The 9,122-nt window shown below is 38.7% G+C and overlaps 1 pseudogene; it reads right to left on the bottom strand.

The window, feature by feature from the left end:
• Window positions 1-1,501: 1,501 nt before the first annotated feature.
• Window positions 1,502-2,424, bottom strand: LOC149991429 (prohibitin 1 pseudogene; annotated as a pseudogene).
• Between the last annotated feature and the right edge of the window lie 6,698 nt (window positions 2,425-9,122).

The raw sequence follows: 9,122 nt of genomic DNA, 5'->3' as shown, positions 1-9,122 counted from the left end.
GCACACCTTGTGAGGGTCCCAAGACTTATCTTGATCACCAAGTTTTACTTTAAAATATGCAAAATAGGCTTGCCTGACAAATGCGCTGATGTTTGTCCCTTGACTGGGAATAGTGAAACTGCCACAGATATAACAAAATGAATCAGGGTTGTTTAGGCACTTATGACAAGAAATAGCAGAGGCAGACATGATCTGAAGGAAAGGAAATAAATACGTATGTAAATAAAAAAAAATTTCTGCTAACTCCTTATATACAGACAAGAACTCGGACTACACTCGGAATATGATTCACTATATAGAGAGGCACACAACCTCTCACCACACTGCCTCATGTATAACTGAATAGCCTAGACAAGTATGAACCTATTGCTGGTCTCAAGGTCATCCCCCACCACTCCCCACTGGAGGGAGGTTTGCTCTCACCCAATAGGAGAGCACTAGTGCTTCCCTCGATCCAGGCTCGATCCAGCCTAGAGTGGTCACATTAAGATAAGCTGTACAGAAAAAAACTTGACATGATAGAGGAAAACTAACTGCAGTTTTGAAATCAGCATGCCTATTTAAGTCTAAAACCGCTGAAAAATCGAACTCAACATGAATTATGTTAAAAATTGTTCCCCTGTGTAATTTAATTGTCAATATTTCTCATTTTTTTGTTTTTGTTTTTGTATGGTCTGGGTGTCATTTATTGACAGCAGTTTACACACATTTAATTTTTTCCATGGTTGTTTCCTTCAAAGCACAGGCACTGAGCCTTCTAGAAGGGCAGTCTCAGAATGATAGAGCCAGGAATGCAGAATGCATGTTTTTGGCAGGAATGTTCAACTCTGGTTGCAATCCTTCGAGATGGAATTCCACTGGGTATTTGAGAGACACTAAGGTGAGGGGTGGACAGGAAGTCTTCCACAGGACTCATATCTCAGTCCAGGACTACTCTCTCACTTTCCAAGTACATCCCAATTTTAGGACCTTTGAGGGGCAGCAAATCAAGCCCACCCACCTTCACAGCGGGCAGATTCTTCAATCTATGTCATTTGTATACACCTGCTTCCACTGCCCCCACAGTTAAAGAGAATTGGCTTTATAGTAAGAGAGAGACCACTTACTCTCTGACCCTCTCAGTCCCTCTCCTCAGTTGGGTCTGTGCAGGAAGTGCTGGAAAAAATGGAGGCCTGCGTTCTCTGTTGAGCTGTGTGCCATCTTCTTCAGATCTTGAATAAATGTAGGGTTGGAGGAAACAAGTTTACTCAGGCTGACAACTGCTCCCCATACCATCATACACATGACCCTTCCTTTCTGCTGCCAATTACCAATGCTTAGGCTGGATCTCCAGCAGGTTGGTCTACATAGGCACTTGGCAATTTTTGGTAGGGAGGTGGGTAAAAATCTTAGATGTAAATGAGAAAAATGAAAGGGTTTATCTGATAACAGTATTAATGATCTGAAGTGATTTACTTTTATTTCCTTCAATTGAAGCCAATCATGAAATTTCACAGTGATTCTAGGGTTGGGGCAGAAGGAAAGTGATGTTAAGAATCCTTGGGGCTATGGCTCCATGGCCCGAGCAGGTGCAGGCAGGGAAGGCCTTGTTAGAGTAGCTGGAGGAGCATTGACTGCCCATTTTATAGGGCAGGGCAGGGCAGGGCAGGGCAGGAAGGTGATGTTCAGGAGCATGAGAGCTGGTACAGAATGCAGCTTCCAGCTTGCACAACTCCATTAGGCCATCGCCTGCACTAGCAAATGAGTTGGTGATCAGCTCAGCAGCCTTGGAATCACCCTCAGCAGAGCAGAGATGATGGCCACCTTCTTCTTCTGCTCAGCCCTTTTCACCACAAATCTGGCCCTCTCTGCTTCCTGCTTGGCCACCTGTTTGGCTTCTACCATTTCTGTGAACTTGATGAAGGTCAGATAAGTAAAAGACACGTCAACCAGGATGAGCTCAAAGGTTGCAGCACACTATGTAAGGCCATCGCTAACCTCTGGAGACTAGCTCTCTCAGGGTGATGTGTTCTCCATCATCAAAGCGTGCCACACTGACTTGAAGATCTACCTCTGTAGTGGCGGATGGCAGCACATGCTTGTTACAGTTTTCTCCCATGCTGGTGAAGATGAGGGGAAACTGACTACCACTCAGACACAAAAGGATACACAGAGTGATGTTGACATTCTATAAATCTTTGCTACCAGTGATCACTGGCACGTTACATGGTTGAGAGTAGCAGTAAAGATAACTGGTTTCTCTACCCTAGGGATGAGGAAGTGTATCCCTTCCCTTACCATTATGTCCTGCACTCCACAGAACCAGCCAAAGATGACAGTTCTGTGCCCAGGATCCACGTTACACAAGGCATAGTTCACTGCACCTCCCACAATGGCTAAGGTCAGGCCCAAGTTGCCAATGGATTCAAACACTTTGGCAGCCATGTCTCCTTCTGCTGGACCCACTCACACTAGCTTCCATTCTGACCTCCACATGAATTCTCCCAATATTTCTAATGTTTTAAATGACAGAGTTACCATTTTAAAAATTGCTTATACATGCAAGAGTTTTTAAATTTGACAAAATGTTTAACATCACAGAACATTATTTTTTCTACTGAAAAAATGATTAAGATCATATTGTATGGTTTCAGCTTGCAAGATGCTCAACTACAATGCAAATAGAGGACTGGCTTATCCTCTACCTTTTAATTCTTATTTGGTGTTCTTGACCTACTACATTACTGCATAATGTTTAGAATCACCTTGTCAAATTCCACACCAAATGATTGTTAGGATTTTGCTTGTGATTAGATTGAATCTTTAAAATAATTCAGAGATAACTGACATTTTATTTATTTTTTTTGGTTTTTCAATTACAGTTGTCCCATTTTTCCCCCATTTCTCTCCCCCACCAAGCCCACCCCCTCTCCCGCAATCATATCCCTCCCCGTTGTCCATATCCATGAGTCATTTATACACGTTCTTTGACTAAACCCTTCCCTTACTTATCCCCTTTCTCTCCCTCCCCCCTCCCCCTATTGACTACTATTCTGCTCTTTGTTCTATTTAGTTCCTTTGTTTGTGTTGTTCTTTAGTTTCCTGTATTAGGTGATATCATATGGTATTTTTCTTTCTTTGCCTGGCTTATTTCACTAAGCATAATTCTTTCCAGTTCCATCCACGTTGTCACAAATGGCAGGAGTTCCTTCTTTCTTTCTGCTACATAGTATTCCATTGTGTAAATGTACCACAGTTTTTTGATACACTCATCTACAGATGGGCACTTAGGTTCTTTGCAGCACTTAGCTATTGTAAACAGTGCTGCAATGAACATAGGGGTGCATAAGTTCTTTTGAACTGGCATTTCAAGATTCTTCGGGTATAATCCTAGCAGTGGAATCACTTGTTCAAAAGGCAGTTCCATTTTTAATTTTTTGAGGTAATTCCATACTGTTTTCCATAGTGGCTGTACCAGTCTGCATTCCCACCAACAGTGCAGTAGAGTTCCCGTTTCTCCACATCCTTGCCAGCACTTGTTGTATGTTGATTTTTTTTTAATTTTATTTTTTGGTTATTCAATTACAGTTGTCCCATTTTTCCCCATTTCTCCCCCCTCCCATACCATCCCTTCTCCCACAATTATATTTCACCCCGTTGTTCATGTCCATGAGTCATTCATATACATTCCTTGACTAGACCCTTCCCTTACTTATCCCCCTTCTCTCCCTCCCCCCTTTCCCCTACTGACTACTATTCTAGTCTTTGCCTATTTAGTTCGTTTGTTTGTGTTGCTCTTTAGTTTCCTGTATTGGGTGATATCATATGGTATTTTGCTTTCTTTGCCTGGCTTATTTCACTAAGCATAATTCTCTCTAGTTCCATCCATGTTGTCGCAAATGGCAGGACTTCCTTCTTTCTTTCTGCTACATAGTATTCCATTGTGTAGATGTACCACTGTTTTTTGATCCGCTCATCTACAGATGGGCACTTAGGCTGTTTCCAGCACTTAGCTATTGTAAACAGGGCTGCTATGAACATAGGGGTGCATAAGATTTTTTGAATTAGGGTTTTAGGATTTTTCGGGTATAATCCTAGCAGTGGAATCACTGGTTCAAATGGCAGTTCCATTTTTAGTTTTTTGAGGTAATTCCATACAGTTTTCCATAGTGGCTGCACGAGTCTGCATTCCCACCAACAGTGCAGTAGGGTTCCCGTTTCTCCACATCCTCGCCAGCATTTGTTGTTTGTTGATTTGTTGATGATGGCCATTCTGACAGGTGTAAGGTGGTATCTCATTGTGGTTTTTATTTGCATCTCTCTGATGGCCAATGATGTTGAGCATTTTTTCATGTGCCTATGGACCTTCTGTATGTCCTCTTCGGAGAAGTGTTTGTTCAGGTCCTTTGCCCATTTTTTAATTGGGTTGTTTGTTTTCTTGATGTTGAGTTGTATAAGCTCTTTATATATTTTGGAGATCATTCCCCTGTCTGTGATATCATTGGCAAATATGTTTACCCATATGGTTGGTTTCCTTTTCATCTTGCTGATGTTTTCTTTTGATGAGCAGAAACTTTTTAGTTTGATGTAGTCCCATTTGTTTATTTTTTCCTTTATTTCTCTTGCCTTGGGAGATTTATCCGTGAAGATATTGTTACGTGTGATATCTGAAATTTTCCTGCCTATGTTTTCCTCTAGGACTTTTATGGTATCACAGCTTACATTTAAGTCTTTAATCCATCTTGAGTTTATTATGGTGTGTGGTGTAAGTTGGTGGTCTAGTTTCATTTTTTTGCAGGTCCCTATCCAGTTCTCCCAGCACCATTTGTTAAAGAGGCTCTTCTCACTCCATTTTATGTTCCTTCCTCCTTTATCAAAGATTAGTTGATCATAGAGGCCTGGGTTTATTTCTGGGCTTTCAATTCTGTCCCACTGATCTATATGTCTGTTCTTATGCCAGTACCAGACTGTTTTGATCACAGTGGCTTCGTAGTATTGTCTGATGTCTGGTATTGTGATTCCGCCTGCTGTGTTCTTCTGTTTTGAGATTGCTTTTGCTATTCGGGGTCTTTTTTCATTCCATATGAATTTTTGGAGGATTTGTTTTAGGTCAGTGAAATATGTCATTGGTATTTTAATAGGGATTGCATTGAATTTGTAAATTGCTTTGGGTAGTATGGCCATTTTGATGATGTTGATTCTTCCCATCCAAGAACATGGTATTTGCCTCCATTTATTTGTATCTTCCTTAATTTCTTTCTTCAATGTTGCATAATTTTCAGTGTACAGGTCTTTTATCTCTTTGGTTAAATTTATTCCTAGGTACTTTATTTTTCTTGTTGCTATAGTAAATGGTATTTTCTTTTTTGCTTCTGTCTCTGATATTTTATTGTTGGTGTACAGAAATGCCTTAGATTTCTGTATATTTATTTTGTACCCTGCTATTTTGCCAAATTCACTTATTATATCAAGTAGTCTTTTAGTGGAGTTTATAGGGTTTTTTAGGTATACTACCATGTCGTCTGCAAATAGTGATAATTTTACTTCTTCTTTCCCCATTTGGATGCCTTTTATTTCTTTGTCTTGTCTGACTGCTGTGGCTAGGACTTCCAACACTATGTTGAATAGAAGTGGGGAGAGTGGACAGCCTTGTCTAGTTCCTGATTTCAGGGGGAATGCTTTCAGTTTTTGTCCATTGAGTATGATGTTGGCTTCAGGCTTCTCATATATAGCCTTAATGATGTTAAGGTCTGCTCCCTCTATTCCCATTTTGCTGAGTGTTTTCAACATAAATGGGTGTTGTACTTTATAAAATGCTTTTTTTGCATCTATAGATATGATCATGTGATTTTTGTCTTTCATTTTGTTTAGGTGATGTATTATATTCATTGATTTGCGAATATTAAACCATCCTTGCATCCCTGGGATGAATCCCACTTGATCGTGGTGTATGATCTTTTTGATGTATTGTTGGATCCTGTTTGCCAAAATTTTATTGAGGATTTTAGCATCTATGTTCATCAGTGATATTGGCCTGTAGTTTTCTTTCTTTGCTGTGTCTTGACTTGGTTTTGGGATTAGGGTAATAGTGGCTTCATAGAAGGAGTTTGGAATTTTCCCCTCTTCTTGGATTTTTTGGAATAGTTTGAGGAGGATAGGAGTTAGTTCTTCCATAAATGTTTTGTAAAATTGACCTGTGAAGCCATCCGGTCCAGGGCTTTTGTGTGCAGGGAGATTTTGGATTACTGTTTCAATTTCCTTCTTTGTTATTTGTCTGTTGAGACTTTCTACTTCTTCTTGATTCAGTTTTGGAAGGTTATATGTTTCTAGAAATCTGTCCATTTCTACTAGGTTGTCAAATTTCTTGCCATATAGTTGTTTGTAGTAATTTCTTACAATTGTTTGTATTTCTGAGGTATCAGTTGTGATTTCTCCTCTTTCATTTCTGATTTTGTTTATTTGTGTCTTCTCTCTTTTTTTCTTAATGAGCCTGGTTAGAGGCTTGTCAATTTTGTTTATTTTTTCAAAGAACCAGCTCCTAGTTTTGTTGACTTTTTGGATTGTTCGTTTAGTTTCTATGTCGTTTAATTCTGCTTTGATCTTGATGATTTCCTTTCTTCCTTTTGCCCTAGGCTTTGTTTGTTGTTGTTGTTGTAGTTCTTGTAGCTTTATGGTTAGGTTTTTTATTTGAGATTCTTCTAGCCTTTTCAGATATGCCTGTATTGCTATGAACTTCCTTCTTAGGACTGCTTTTGCTGTGTCCCATAGGTTTTGGGCTGTTGTGTGTTCATTGTCATTAGTTTCTAGAAATTTCTTGATTTCCTCTTTGATGTCATTGTTAACCCATTCGTTATTTAAGAGCGTGTTATTCATTCTCCAAGAGTTTGTGTGTCTTTGATTTTTTTTTTTCTGAGGTTGATTTTTAGTTTCAAGGCATTGTGGTCTGAAAAGATGCTTGATATGATTTCAATTTTCTTGAATTTGTTGAGGCTTGTTTTGTGTCCTATTATGTGGTCTATCTTTGAAAATGTCCCATGTGCCTTTGAAAAGAATGTATATTTTGCTTCTTTGGGGTTAAAAGTTCTATATATATCAGTTAAGTCCATGTGGTTTAGTGTGTTGTTCAATGCCTGTATATCCTTGGTGTTTCTTTGCTTGGATGATCTGTCTATTGTTGATAATGGAGTGTTGAAGTCCCCTTCTATGAGTGTGTTGTTGTTAATATCCTTCTTGTGGTGTTCTAGTATTTGCTTTATGTATTTGGGTGCTCCTATGTTGGGTGCATATATGTTTATCAGTGTGATATCTTCTTGATGAATTGTTCCTTTAAGTATTATGAAATGTCCTTCTTTGTCTCTTTTTATTGCCCTTGCTTTGAAATCTGTTTTGTCTGATACGAGGACTGCTACCTCAGCTTTTTTTTTCTGGTCCATTTGCTTGAAATATTTTTTTATATCCCTTTACTTTCACTCTATGTAAATCTTTTGTTTTGAGGTGTGTTTCTTGTAGACAGCAAATATGTCAGTTCTGTTTTCTTATCCATTCCGTTACCCTATGTCTTTTAATGGGAGCATTTAATCCATTTACATTTAACGTTATTATTGACATATACTTATTCATTTCCCTTTTGTATCTCTTTTCCTCTACTCTTTTTTTGTTTTTTCTCTTCCTTTTTCTTAGAATGTTCCCTTTAGCTTCTCTTGTCATGCTGGTTTAATGGAGATGTATTCTTTTAGCCTTCCTTTGTCTGAGAAACTCCTTATTTCACTTTCTATTTTGAATGAGAGCCTTGCTGGGTAGAGTATTCTTGGTTGTAGGCCTTTGTTTTTCATTGTTTGAAATATTTTTGACCTTTCCCTTCTTGCTTGTAATGTTTCTGTTGAGAAATCGGTTGATAGCCTTATCGGAGCTCCCTTGTATGTTATTTGCTGTTTTTCTCTTGCTGCTTTTAAGATTCTCTTTTTGTCATTTCAAAATGTTGCCATTTTAATTATGATGTGCCTTGGAGTGGATTTTTGGGGGTTCCTCTTAATTGGAACTCTGTGTGCTTCCTGGACTTGCATAACTTTTTCTCTCGTCAGTTTCGGAAAATTTCCTGTCACTATTTCTCCTATCAGTTTTTCAATTCCATCCTCCTTTTCTTCTCCCTCTCTAATTCTGATGATCCAGATATTATATCTTCTCATGCTATCCTGTAATTCCCTTACATCTTGTTCATATTTTTTCAATCTTCTTTCATTTTGCTGTATTGTCTGGGAGTTTTTCTCTACATTATCTTCTAACTCACTAATCCGATCCTCTGCTTCGTTTAGTCTGCTTTTGACTGATTCTACTGTGTTTTTCAGTTCAGAGATTGCATTCTTCATTTCTTCCTGGTTCTTGTTAAGAGTTTCTATGTCTTTTTTTATGCTGGTGTAGTTCTCTGCAAGTTTCCTGTAATGTTTGTGGAGCTGCTGGTAACTTCTTTGGAGGTTGTCATAGTTGTTTTTAAGGATGTCGAGTATATTGAGCTTCTTTACCACCATAGTTTTGAATTCCATGTCTGACATTTGGGCTATGTCTATTTCATTTACCTGTCTTTCTGAGGAGTCCTCTTTTCTTTTCATTGAGGGGTTATTTTTGCGTCTTACCATGTTGGATTCTTCTTTTTGTTTTTATTTTTGGGGGGATGGTCTGCTTTGACTTCCCACCTTTGTGGTGTGAGATTCTTTATAGGAGATCTGGGGGTTTCAGTGGTGCAGTCTCTTTGATCTCCTGAGCCTGATGTTCTTGGTTTACCCTTTTTGTCATTTGTTTATGCTGTCTGGTTATATTTCAAATGTTCTTTGGTAGTATCTTCCTTCTGGCTAGTTGATTGAGAGTCACTCTGTCCAGTTTGTCTTGAGTTCTTTTGTGGAGATGGTGTTAAAAACATAAACGCAGAGCCCAGGCAGGAGACCCACACCCTCAAAAATATCCCCTACCCTCTATCCCGCTATCGTCAGCCAACGAGCCAGTATTAATATAAATATAAAGAGATTGGAGCTTTTATACTATAAGAAAAATAGATAACAGTTGTTTTTAGGGAGCACAAATATGATTTTTGAGAGAGGGGATGATATATTAATAATAGTTGAGACTATGCAAGCCAGTAGGTAATATTT

Source organism: Furipterus horrens, unplaced genomic scaffold, assembly GCF_987537825.1.
Source record: "Furipterus horrens unplaced genomic scaffold, mFurHor1.1.pri manual_scaffold_17, whole genome shotgun sequence".
Taxonomy (NCBI): domain Eukaryota; kingdom Metazoa; phylum Chordata; class Mammalia; order Chiroptera; family Furipteridae; genus Furipterus; species Furipterus horrens.
The sequence above is the reverse complement of the archived record's forward strand: the minus strand, read 5'-3'. Positions and strand labels throughout refer to the sequence as shown.